A 14,003-nucleotide genomic window follows, 5' to 3' on the forward strand; every position below is an offset into this window, starting at 1 on the left:
AGTCGGTTTGTAAAGGGACCGTAGTATTGGTTCCTCGTCGAGTGGCACCTCTCTTCTCTTCTCTCTTCCTCTCTTACTCGCTCTCCCTCTACCTATCTCTTTCCCGCGCTTACTCTTTCCTCCCACCATACTGCCCCTCCACCTACCACACCACCTTCCTCCACTCTCCCTTTCCCCACTGTGGTGCTCTCACTATTACATTACAAATAGCTCTCTTGCCTAGGCCACGTTTGTGAGGTGTTGCTCCTTCCGTGTACGTTTATATATTCGCCTCGACTCGCGCGTTTGTGTATGTATGTATGTACGTATGTGTGTATGTGGTGTGTACGCGTGCGTATGCGTACGCGTACGTGCGTGCGTGTACACGCTCGCGCCTCGATTCACGTGTGGAGCCTGTGTTTGTATTCCACGATGCACATGCACCAACTGTCGTACGATAAGAGTACAGACTTTGTCTCTATCTTCTTTCTCTCCGTCTTTTTCTTCTCTTCCCCCCTCCCCTCCCCTTCCCACCTACCTACCTACCTCCCTTCTACGCACTCCCACTCCCTCCGTCTCTCAGTGTCTCTCCCTCTCCCTCTGTTTTCCGCCTTTTCTTTCTCGCGTTTCTCCGTCTAGCGCAACGTGTATACGTGTGTACGTGCTTCTCTCGTTTCCCAGTGTGCACACGCACGCGACCCATACACCGAGAATTGCAACCGCTCTCCGTACTCTTTTATTCTCATCCTCGTCGCTCGATAGTAGGCTTCTTTGTCACGGTAATGGTGTAATACAAGGCTCCGCTCGTGCTCGTGCACGTAATACGTAAGAATGGAGCGAGAGAGCTCCGCTCCACAGACCCTCGTAAACTTCTCCTTTTCTTTCTTTCTTTCTTTCTTTCGTTTCGTTTCGTTTCGTTTCGTTTCGCGTTTCCTTTCTCCTCTTTCCTTCCATTCCAGCTCTCTCTCTCGCCCCCCTCCCCCCCATTCCCTCGCGCAACACCCAACGTTTCCGTTCTTTCCGTCCGTCCTCCCCTGTCGTCCTACCTTTTTCTCCGGTGCGCGCGCGTGTATGTATGCGTACGTGCATGTCTGTCCACCGTGTCTATCTCTCGCGTGTAGTCATTTCCATCCCGTTCTCAACGCCTCTTCCGTCTTTCTTTATCGTCGCTTTTGAAACTTTATCTTTTGCTTTTCACTGCCCTCCCTTCATCCCCCCCGCTCCCACTTTGTCTTTCCCGCTTCTTTTCTTACTCCGCCTCGACGACGATCCTCCTTGCGAACGCGCTTGCGCGCGCCTCTTCAGTCTCTCGCGACTCGACCAGATAGAACGTTACGTTTTCACCGTCTCCCTTCGCCCTCCCCCTTCCTTTCTCCCTCTCGCTCGCTCGCTAGCTCGCTCGCTAGCTAGCCAGCTAGCCAGCCGACCTTCCAACCCGCGTCTATTCTCTCCACGCCACCTATAACTCCCACGTGCTTTCTTCCTCTCCTTCTCCCTCCTCTCTTTCTTCCTCTTTCCTTTTAAAAAACATTTTGGCCCGCGACCGACGCACCGTCCTCGTCCAATCGGTTGGCGCGCGCCACCGTCGCGTATTGCGCGTATCTGCTACCTCTTTTTCATCCGGAGAATTATGCCGTTGCTCCAGTTATGCATCGGAAACGCTCTCAGCCGTGATCGATAGTGAAATGCTTGAATGACTCGCTGGTAAACACCTCCAGCGTTTCCTCCGCGTTTACTTTGATTACGAGTTTAGCTCGTCCCGTCTTATTAACCAATCTTATTATCGTTGGATTAAAAACGACGAGACTTTAAACTTTTTTTTCTCCCTTTATCCTCGTTCCTTTCTTTTGAAAATATTAAATTCCATATATATGTATATATATATATGATTATTTTTTTCTTCTGTCTCCTTTTCTTTCATTGACTCGTATTAGATTCGTTTCATTAAAGAAACCTCTTTTTAGCTCGCGAACGTTTTACTTTTCATTCGTACTATTTATAAACATTCTTCGAAAGAATTTCATGGCCGACTGGTGTGTGCGGCTTGAATTCGAGTCGGTGCACCAGGTATGCGATTGTTTCGTCGTTCCTCTTTCTCTGCGTGGCCGGCTCGTACGCGGCCACCTATTATACGCCATTCGGTAGATTCGGTCAACGATGTGCAACGTCGTTCGTGTGTCCGGAGATTACGGCACACGGCCTGGCTATACTTAGAGCGGTAGACGAATTTCGCTTCGAGGGACGGAGTACGAAAGGAGGTCGAGAAACAGCTGATGCGATATGCGTTGCGCTGCGATTAATCTCTCTCTCCCTCTCTCTCTCTCTCTCTCTCTCTCTCGAACGCTCTTCCTCGCTATCACGGATACTCGTATTTTAAACTCGAAGTTTTCATTCTTACCGAGCCATTCTTATCGAGGCGTTCATCGTTATTTGTAATATGTTTTCAATTTTCATTCAATCTATGTATAAAGATTCCGTATCTTCGTTATATTCGCGTATCGTATATATTTTTTTTTTTTTTCTTTTCCTACAAACGCGTAAACATCCGCAGTCCAGCGGAGATTCAGCTACGCGACACACGTGTTGGAAAGAGAATAATCGGTTGGCGTACCGCCAATATTTTTTTTCACACAAAAGAGAATCGACGTTTATATTTTCTTTATTGTCTTCTCTCGATATGATGGAATATTGATAAAGAAAGGAAAGGAAAGGAACAATCCACGATAATATTCGTTACGTAAATTAAAATTACTCGTATTTTCTTACGTTTCACGCGGGGGTACTCTGTTGAGATCAGAGACAATTTGAAAATTCGTCGAATACTTCTCGGAACCGATTCAAACGTTTTATATTAATCGCGCCATAATTGCAGGTCTTTTTCTCTTCGATCGTAAGGAGCGAAAACAAAGAGTTGAAATAATCGAAGCCGGGATAACGCGAAAATGTCAATACGAGACGTACAGAGCCTCGGTACGAGCGGCCTCGTTCGCTTTTATTTCGCGATTTGAAACGGCGCAACGGTGGAAGACGTGGTTTAGGGGGCCTCGGTTCCACCGTTTGTTTCCACCCGCTGTCGTCATCCCACCGGTCGAATTAATTCGATCGGTGATCGAATTTTTTTTTTTTTTTTTTTGACAAATACCAACGGCGCTCGCGTTTCTTTTTATCAATCGATATATATTCCCCCCTGCCTCGACACCACCACCGTTTACCCAACGTTTACGTGACTCGAAACCAACACCGGAAAGGAACTATTTAAAAAATAGTAGATTTTACGCGCCATAAATAAAAAAAGGAATCGGTAAACAACAAATTCATCCGTTCCACGTTCTTTATTATTCCCGACCGACCACGTTCGCGATCGCGCACCCGATTTTTATACACGCGCACCCGATTTTTATACCCATAGCCGTTTATTTATACGCGCACCCGATTTTTATACGCGCACCCGATTTTTATAAGCGCACCCGATTTTTATACGTGTACCCAATTTTTATACATGCACCGAATTTTTATACATGCACCGAATTTTATATATGCGCAATCGATTTTTGTACGCGCACCCAATTTTTGTATGCGCAGCCGATTTTTATATATGCAGGCGATTTTTATACGCATAGGCGATTTTTATACGCGCATCCGATTTTTATACGCGCACCCGATTTTTACATACGCACATCCGATTTTTATATTCGCGCATCCGATTTTTACATACGCACATCCGATTTTTATATTCGCGCATCCGATTTTTATACGCGCAGCCGTTTATTTATACGCGCAGTCGATTTTTATACGCACAGCCGATTTTTGTATGCGCACCCGATTTTTCTATGCACACCCGATTTTTATACACGCGCACCCGATTTTTATACGCGCACCCGATTTTTATATTCGCGCACCCGATTTTTATACACGCAGCCGTTTATTTATACGCGTACCGATTTTTATATACGCGCAGCCGATTTTTGTACGCACATTCGATTTTTGTACGCGCAGCCGATTTTTATATACGCGCACCCGACTTTTATACGCGCATCTTTATACGTGCATCCGATTTTTATACGCGCAGCCGATTTTTACACGCGCAGTCGATTTTTATACGCGCAACCGATTTTCATACGCGCACCCGATTTTTGTACGCACACTCGATTTTTGTACGCGTACCTGATTTTTATATACGCGCACCCGATTTTTATACACGCCCACCCGATTTTTATACACGCCCACCCGATTTTTATACGCGCAGTCGATTTTTGTATGCGCACCCGATTTTTATATACGCGCACCCAACTTTTATACGCGCACCTTTATACATGCATCCGATTTTTATACGCGCAGCCGATTTTTGTACGCGCAGTCGATTTTTATACGCGCAACCGATTTTTATACGCGCAGCCGATTTTTGTACGCGCAGTCGATTTTTATATACGCGCAGCCGATTTTCGTACGCGCATCCTATTTTTGTACACGCAGCCGATTTTTATATACGCGCAGCCGATTTTTATACTCGCTTATCGATTAATAATAATAATAAAATCGATCCGAGTGGAAGGATAAAAAAACTTCTTTCCACTCGTTGAAAAAAATCGGGCATTACGACTATCATCATCATCGTCATAATCATCGTCATTATTATTACTTATTATTAGAAAATTAATTAATTCTCTCTCGCCCGAAATTAATAGAATTCGCTCGCTCGCTCGCTCGCTCTGGCGTCGAGTTATCGGGCTCGATACTATTTATTTATTTATGGTGCGGTCTAAATTAAAAGCGCGTCGAGAAGGCCAAACGCCTTGCGTAATCGTTACAGGGAACACGCGGCTGTTTATCATTACGTGCGAAAGATAGAAGGAAGTGGCGGAGGAGGAGGGGGCGAGCGGGGGCGGGGGAGGGGAGGAAGAAGAAGCGGGAGGAGGGAGGAGGGGGGAAGAAGGAAGTGAGAGAGAAAGAAGAGCGGGGAAAGGAAGGAGAGAGAGGTTACGGCTGCAAGGTCCTCTCCAACCTCGGCGTGCGATTAAACGGTATGCGTTTTCTTCTTCTTCTTCTTCTTCCTTCCCTCTCCCCGTTCCTTCTATCCTCCCTATTTTTCCTTTCCTTCCTCTCCTTTTCCTCCACTCTATTTATTTATTTATTTATTTATTTATTCGTTTCTCTCTCTCTTTTTGTCGTCGTTGCATTCAATCTCTAAGTGGAAGAGAAAAGGAACTGCGTAACTAAGTTCGAGAACAACCACTTAGGCACCTTCCTATCCCCGCAAAATCTTATCTTTTTCCTCGACTCATTGCCAGTAATAACAAATTTGGGGCAGGCTTGCAATCTCCCCTCTCTCTCTCTCGAGAAGCGAATCCTCACGCGATGATGATTTTTAATTGCACGTTGGATCGATTTGTTCAACGTTTTAACGTGTTGTAATTCGATTTCTTAAATCCTTCTTAAGTTAAGTTGGAAGAACGAGAGAGAGAGAGGAGAAATTCCGTTGACACGGCGCGGTGCGCAGAAATGATGGAGCAACACCCCTCTCTCACCCTCCATTCTTTCTCGGTCTCCATGCGAAGTGGCCGGGCTGCACGATCTCGTCGTACCTTTACTTGCACCTTTCTCACAAACGAGAGTCTAGCCTTCCTTTCCTCTCTCGTCCTTTCCTTTCACTGGACGTGGAACAAAGAAAGAGAACGAGATGAAGAAAAAGAGAGAGAGAAGCTGGGATAAAAAAGGGGAAGGGGAAAGGGTGGAGAATGAGAGAAATAGAAAGACGAGATCCAGTTCGACCGTGTACAGGTTAGATCCATCCTTTTCGGCCTCGTATATTTTCGAGCGGTGGCTTTCGTCCCATTGCGAAATCCGGTTCCTGCGCAGGAAGCCAAGGGTGGAGCGGGAAAGCGCGCGCGCGCGCGAGCGCGAGCGCGCGAGAGAGAGAGGGGAGGGGTGAGGGCTGCCCACCGAGGAAAGGAATGGAAAGGAGGAGGAGGAGTCTTGGGAAAAGGGGAGGGAGGAAGGGATCTTTCTTTCTTCCTTCCCTCCTCCTCCTCCTCCCCCTCCTCCTCCTCCTCCAGCAGCAGATCCACGTGTTGCTGCTCGATAAACGTCCGTTGCTGCTGAATCGAGAGAGATCACCTCGACCGGTAGTCGTTGGACCACTGATCACGCGCCTCCTCGTTGTAGGTGACGAAGCTTCAGTGAGAGAGAGAGAGAGAGAGAGAGGAGGTGATTCAAGGTTGCCTTCTTATATACTCGAGATCATCTGGAACGATTTTCTTGGATACTTGTAGAAAAAGCGAGATCGTCATCGATAAATTTTCATCGATATCCGGATTATTAGATTTGGAATCGAGATCGAGATCGAATTTGTTGCTTGTCAAGATTCTCGTATTATTTTCGTGTAATTTTTCCTGAGATGGGAAGGAGAGAGAGAAAAGGGGGAATGGGAATTTCCTCGGAACGGCCGCGCCCCGTCCCACGATTCGAGGAAAAAAAATCTTTCGCATCGTCGACGGACTTACGTCATTTATTACGCTTTGTCTTCCTGCTTCGAGTTATGCTCGAAACGCTTTATGCACGTTTCACCGTCGAATCGATGGATTTTTTCGAAACGTTAATAAGGAACGTTTTATTCCTCTCCTCTCTCTCCTCCTGCACGGGGAAATTTAAATTTTGTTAATTGCGGAGGAGGGAGGAAGTATCGGGACGAGAGAGATTCTTCTAAATTGAGGCGTAATATCGCGATAAGTAGTAGCGATTGATGAGAAAAAAAGGAAAGGAAAAAGAAAAAAAAATAGTTAGGTTTCTCCGTGTGGAAAGATACGGCGTCTCTAAAACCAGAACAAGGTTGTGCAATCGTATGCACAGTGTGTGTGTGTGCGTGCTCACATTGATAGCCGCCTATATTTTCGCCCAATTTGATAAAACCGCGTGTAATTGTAATTGGTCGTTTTCCTCGGATTCCGTGACCGTCCTTCTCTGTCTCTTTCTATGCCTCTCTCGCTCAGCCCGCTTTTTATTAACTGTTTTCATAATTAAGAACGAGTATAAATAAATGGAATTTTTAAAAAAATTCTCGTCGAAATTGAATTTTAGCTTCTCAATAAGCTTTCATAAATTGTGGCTAAATTGTAATTATTTATCGATCGGTTATTATTGTTGTTGTTATATCTCGAACGAAAAATTATCGAAGCGATTCGCAAGTTAAATCTTCTCTGCCCGATTCACCGATTCGATGCGTCGCGATACGGCGACGTGTATCTTTCCAGATAAAACGCGTAACGCGTAACGTTCTCTCGTACACACGTTGTTCTAATAATAGCCGGCCGCGCACAGGTGGATATATCTATTTACGCGCCTCTACGATCTTCGTTGCTCGCGAAAAAAACTTCCTCTTTCTCCCTTTCTCCTTCTTTCTTCTTTCTCCTTCTACTTTCGGGGCGCTCGTAAAAACATGCCATTACCGAGCAGTGTTCTCAACATCGTTGCTCGAATAAAACTCGTATATCGTATACCTGGTTCTATTTCGTTCTATTTCTATCCATTCGATGCTCTTCGCTCGCTGCCTTTCCCGTTTACATCTCGCGGACGAAATTTAAAATCGACGGAGAGTGTTTCGTTCCTTCGGAATATAACACGAGTCGGGAAGAACGATTCGAAGGAGGGCAATTTCGCCTCCATTGGAGGAAAGAAAATTCGGTGGGTAAGAGAAGGTGGTTATCATCCGTTCCTTAGCGAGGTAATAGAGTGTAGCAATAGCGTGGGCTGATGTCATACGGTAACCTTCTACTTTGCACGTACGTACGTACTTACGGTCTTGTCTTCGCGGAAAGAAGCGAGAGCGAGCCGCGTCGAGATCGATAGAGAGAGAGAGAGAGATTTTTTCCCTCCCAATTAGCGTTTGAAATAATCGTGAGAGAGAGAGAGAGAAGAGAAAAGGAGGAAAGCGATCGTTTTGCTTCTTGTTGCGTAATATTATTATTGCGTAACAATAATTTTCCTATATATATATATATATATATACACAGATTGAAATCCATGAAAAAAATATCTCTCCGTCCTTCGTTTCTTCGATCGATCGATCGATCGATCGCAAATCGTTTGATTAATCCGTGACGCGTCGCCAATGTTTTTTTCCCTCGGTTTTATATATATATATATATATAGTCGAGTTATATCGTTTCGCTGAATTTTCCAGCCGACTTAGAATCGTGAAAAGAATCGGGCGCGCGTTTGTTCGTGACGAATTTTCAACGTCGAGTTAACGATGCCCGATAACGCGATCCCTTTTCCACGGAACGTGTTCGCGGATAATGGGCCTCTCTCTCGCCTCTCTCTCTCTCTCTCTCTCTCGCGCCTCGTTTCCAAAGAAAGAAGAGGAAAAAGAAGAAAGGAGGAGAAAAATATTCCATAGTATTCCTTGGAATATAGAACGATATGTAGTAGTGGTAGGCTTCTGGAAACAATGGTTTCTCTCTCATGGTTGCGAGAGAGAGAGAGAGGAGGAGGGGGGGAAAAAAGTCAACGTCGACGCAATCTATCGAATCGAATACACTCTCGATGGAGGTGGGAGGTGGCCTACTGTTGTTCTTCTTTTGAAAATAAAGAGAGCCAGGGCTCGAATATATTCATCCTCTTATTTTTCTCATCCGAACTTTCATTTTCGCTCGACGAACGAGAGAAAGAGAGAGACAGAAGAGATTATTTTCTTCGAGATTTCGTGTCGGCCATGGTGTTTCTTCTCTCTTTCACGCGTACCTCACGGAATACCTCGTCGATTAACGAGATAAAGAAGGTGTTTGTTCAACATCGTTGTGACACCATCGACACGTGGAGACCGCGTTTCCACGAGGAGGAGATTTTCTTCTTCCTGGATGGAATTTGAGGAATCTTGCCCTCGACTTCTCGTCGAACGACTCGTCGTCAATCGACGCGTTTTCGAGGGTCTCGATAACGCACAATTTTTCTCTCGCTCTCTCTCTCGCTCTCCCCCTCCCTCTCCTCTCGATCGGCGGCCGATCGAGGCAGGCCAGACGCGGCACGGCGGCATTGCAGCGGCATTACGGATCATTATGTAATGTTCATAATGTTATGTGAACGTTTTACATTCGACGCCTTGCACCACTGCGGTCTCAAGGTCTTTACATTGTTGTTTGTACAACGAGTTAACACGTCGACGCGATCCAGGGACGCATACGCGCGCGCGCGCTCCTGGAGAAAATTTTCTTCGTGTTCCCTCGTTCCTCCTCCCCCTCCTCTCTCCTCCTCCCTCCCCTCCCTCCATCCATCCTTTTCCAACCGAGTTACAGCGACCATCTCGCTCGTATAGCGTATTAATTTCTCTTGGATTATCGAATTATTCTTCTGCATTCTTTCGCCTCGTTTCTCGATCGATTTAAAATCGGTTTCTTCTTTTTAATTTTAATTGTAATTTTCGAATCTCGAATTAACGAGAAATAGTTTTTGTTTCTTCCTGGTAAAAAGAAGCAAAGAATCATCGACTAAAGGATAAAATTTTATTTTCCTTCTCGAGTTTGAGCTTGTTTAATTTTTTAGAAAATACGATACTGTTTTTTATACTGTAATTTATTGTTTCTTAAGAAAACGTACGTGATGTATATAAAATAAAAATATAAATTACTGCAACGAGTAAAATTAACGTCGCGTTTGATCAGTGGGGAGATAAAAAAGGAAATATTGGAGAGATAATTATTTCTTTAAAATAAACGTGTTATAATATAAGATTGATTTACGGGATCGAAGCGTAATGGACGAAATTAAGTAGTTTAATTTCGAAAAAAATTTTTGCGAATCAAAAATTTGAAATCGAAAAAAAAATGTATCAATAATTTAAATTAAATTATACGTTTCAGATTCATTGCGTATAACAAAATTTAATAATTTAATAAATTTACTTAAAATATTTCCCAATTATATATACATCGAAATTTCAATCAGTAATTTAAGATTAAAAATTTTACAACAATTATTTATAAATTTGAAAAATTAATTTTCGAGAATTAAATTAGACGTTTCAGATTTATCGTGTATAACAAAATTTAATAATTTAATAAATTTACTTAAAATATTTCCCAACTATATATACATCGAAATTAATTTCAGTAAACGAATTTAAAATTAAAAATTTTACAACAATTATTTATAAATTTAAAAAATTAATTAATTAAATTAGACGTTTCAGATTCGTCGTGTATAAAAAAATTTAATAATTTAATAAATTTACTTAAAATATTTCTCAACTATCGAAATTAATTTAATTTCAATCAGTAAACGAATTTAAAATTAAAAATTTTACAACAATTATTTATAAATTTAAAAAATTAATTAATTAAATTAGACGTTTCAGATTCGTCGTGTATAACAAAATTTAATAATTTAATAAATTTACTTAAAATATTTCCCAACTACATCGAAATTAATTTAATTTCAATCAGTAAACGAATTTAAGATTAAAAATTTTACAACAATTATTTATAAATTTGAAAAATTAATTTTCGAGAATTAAATTAGACGTTTCAGATTCATCGTGTATAACAAAATTTAATAATTTAATAAATTTACTTAAAATATTTCCCAATTATATATACATCAAAATTAATTTAATTTCAATCAGTTTACGAATTTAAAATTAAAAATTTTACAACAATTATTTAATAAATTTGAAAAATTAATTTTCGAGAATTCGCGCGCGCTGCCTCAACAGCATCCGTCTCTTCCTTCATCGAGCCTCCTCCTCCTCTCGCTCGAATCACGACTCTTGGAACGAGTCGAGTCGTTGCATCGATCGATTCTCGTCTCTTCCTCTTACCGAGAGAAGAAAATGTAGAAGTAGAGGAGGGGGAGAGAGAGAGAGAAAAAAAGATAACCTTGGACCGTTAAAATTGCAAAGGGATCGGGATGGAAGAACCTTCAACAGAGGCTTCTTCTTCCTCCTCCCCCTCCCCCTCCTCCTCTGAACCCTTTCCCTTTGCCCGAATTGGTCGCAACAAGTGATCCCTCTTCCTCAATAAACAACAGAGAAAAAGAGAGAGAGAGAGCAATAATCGTTTCCTTCCAGGTTGGAAAAGTTCTCGAGGAAACGTCGTAAACGTTAATTAGAAACGGGCTAGGTATAAATATATATATATGTATGTATGCGTGTATAAAGGGTTAACGAGAGAGGATTCCCTTCGTCTCTGGAATAACACTATAAAGCTTGTCGCACAAAGGAAGTTTTCCTCCGACAACAGTGTCTTCGAAAAGTGTCCTCTCTCCATTCCCCTCAATTGTCATTTGCATCCTTGTCGAAATTATAGTTTTCGAACGAGTTTTTCGTTCGTTTCGAACGGTCAGCGGCTCTCAACTGTGCCCCTCAATTCCTCGAAAACAAGTATATATATATTTCAATTTTTCCTCGGCAGAGAAACGGTTATAAAAAGAGAAGAGAGATTATCATTATTTTTTCTCTCTCTCGAATGTATATATGTGTGTGTATATACAAGGTTGATTAGCGACGGCGTTGCAATTATCTTCCATCCGCGGTGCGAGACGATCCTGTTTTAAAGGTATAAAAGAAACGGTGTCTAAACCGTTTTGCGATTCGCGCGAAACCGCACCTATCCTTCCTTCTCTCTCCCTCTCCCTTCCTTCCTTCCTTTTTCCTCCTCTAACGCGATAACGAGCGCGCAAAAAAGAGGAAAGAAAAAACCTGAAAGAGATATATCAATAGGAAAGTGTATGGACGAGAGAAGGACGAGGCGAACGAATTGGACGAAAATAAGAATTGTCCGGTTCGCTGCCTCGTCCACGACTGGTCGTCGCGAAATTTTTCATCGATCGACCACGTGCTCTCTATGGCGACCAGGGCGAGGGAGGGGAGGCAAAAATCTCAGGTGGAGTTTCTTCTCTCTCTCTCTCTCTCTCCCTCAAAGCGTTCTTCAAAGGGAGGGGATGATCTGTTTGGGAAGGAAGCGAGGGAGGAGGTTCCAGGATGCTTTCATTCACGCGGCGGCTCGTTCTTTTTTTACAATATACTTCGCTTCCGCGCGTGGGAAGGGTTTTATCGCTCGAGGGGGTGAGGAGGGGGACGAAAGTGGAGAAGAAAAAGAGGAACAAAGAATAATATATATATGTGTATGTGTAATGTCTCGTCAGATTTTTCAAAGTTGGTTGAAATTGTGCTTTCGTGACCAGGTGACATTTCATTCAACTGATGATAGCCTTTAAAGGTTAATTGCAATTCTTCGACCATAAAATAAATAATTGCCGAGTATTATGGAATCAACTTTCTTCCTTATTTTGAAATAATCCCCGACCGGGTATCTCCTCCCCACTTTCCTCCACTTTCATCCGAAAGATCCGAAATTTTTTTATCTTAAATTTCTCGTTGAAGAAAGGAGAGAAAATTCCCAATATATCTCATATATATATATATATATATATATATATATATGAAGGAAAAGGAAACGAGAGAGAGAGAGATAAACTGGTGAACGAAGAAGAGGGGAGGAGGAGGAAAACGCGACGAATAGTCGCGCGCGTATGCGTTATATACGTTCTGATAAGGTGTTATCGTGTGAAAGCACCGTGGCCTACTTATACCCGGTGCGTTGCCTGTCCGTATTACGCGTCTCTCCAACGAGTTTTACGCGCGCGCCTCTCTCATCGTTGGGCGACGCACGCGCCCCACGCGTCGTGCCGTTGCAATCGCGCGTGAACCAGCGACTTCTATCTGCACGCCGAGATATCGAGATAAACTTTCTACTTTGTCTCTCTCTTCTTCTTCTGCCTCTCTCTGTCTCTCTCACTCGTTTTCGAAGCGCTCGAATTTTCGTTCTCGCAGTTGAAGAACAGAGGCGGATCAGCTTCAATTTCTGGCCGACCCAATTTCGCAATCCTCGTATGTATATATACACGTATACGTATACGTACGCATAGTGCATGTACGAGGCTAAGATTCGACGCGAGACTGTATCGAATCTCTCTCTCTCCTTTATTATTGTAATGCTCTCTCTCTCTATTGGACCGAATCTAGCAACGAGTTTTCGCTGTCTCGTTCCGTTTCAGTCGGACATGTAGAACGATAATGATAATCTGTATTTTCTTTTGTCCTTTTCTCTGTTTCACAGCAGATGCTAATAGCGTATATTCTATATTTATCGAACTTCGTAGTTTAATGCTACATTATGCATGCCACACTTCCAACTTTTTATATATACGTGTATATATGGGCGTGCGTATATATACCTGTGCAGCAATGTTTCAAACGTTCGCCTCGGTTCCCGCCCGTGGCGACATCTGCGACGCCGCAGTCGGTTTTCTCTTGTTCGTTGATCGTTGCATATTCCCTCTTCACGTAGGAGTAACGAGAAGCGATACCATTTCAATAATAATCTTGGGAACGAGGAAAAAGAAGGAAGGAGAGAGAGAGAAAAAGTCGATTTTCATCGTCGATAATACAGCACCAATTAGTATGAATCATTTTTATACGCGAACGTAACGTTATTTCTTCTTTTTTTTTTTGCGCATAAGAAAAATCTACATTCTTATCTCTCGAGCCGCGCATAATGTTGCCTCAACGCGAGCGAGCGTTTATATACCGTGCAATAAAATTAACCGGCGGCGGAGAAGAGCAGCGCCGTGCTAAAATTCGTTAAATGCGTTTAACGCCTGCTGCTATTTACGTCCGCGATTGCTTATAACGCGGATTACGCAATATCGTTAGAGACAAGAAACATTTTTAGGCATTAAACATTTATAAAACTGATGGACGAGATTTTCGAATCGTTCAATCAGAAAATTTCAAATCCATCCTTTCGACCGTATCCTAGGCGAAGCCACGCGGCTAGCGACTTTATCGTCCGACGAAACGTCGCTCGATCGATCGTCACGCCTCGAACGTGTACGAGTCGCGTAAACATTCTTTGTTCGCGCGGTACAATTCCATCTCGCTAGGAGAACTTTTCTATCTCGCTCGGCCGCCAATTATCGCGCTCAACGATTTCGCGCTACCGAATCTCCGTTTTCTTCCTCTCGAAATTAAATTC

The sequence above is a fragment of the Apis mellifera genome, linkage group LG10 (genome assembly GCF_003254395.2).
Source record: "Apis mellifera strain DH4 linkage group LG10, Amel_HAv3.1, whole genome shotgun sequence".
NCBI lineage: Eukaryota > Metazoa > Arthropoda > Insecta > Hymenoptera > Apidae > Apis > Apis mellifera.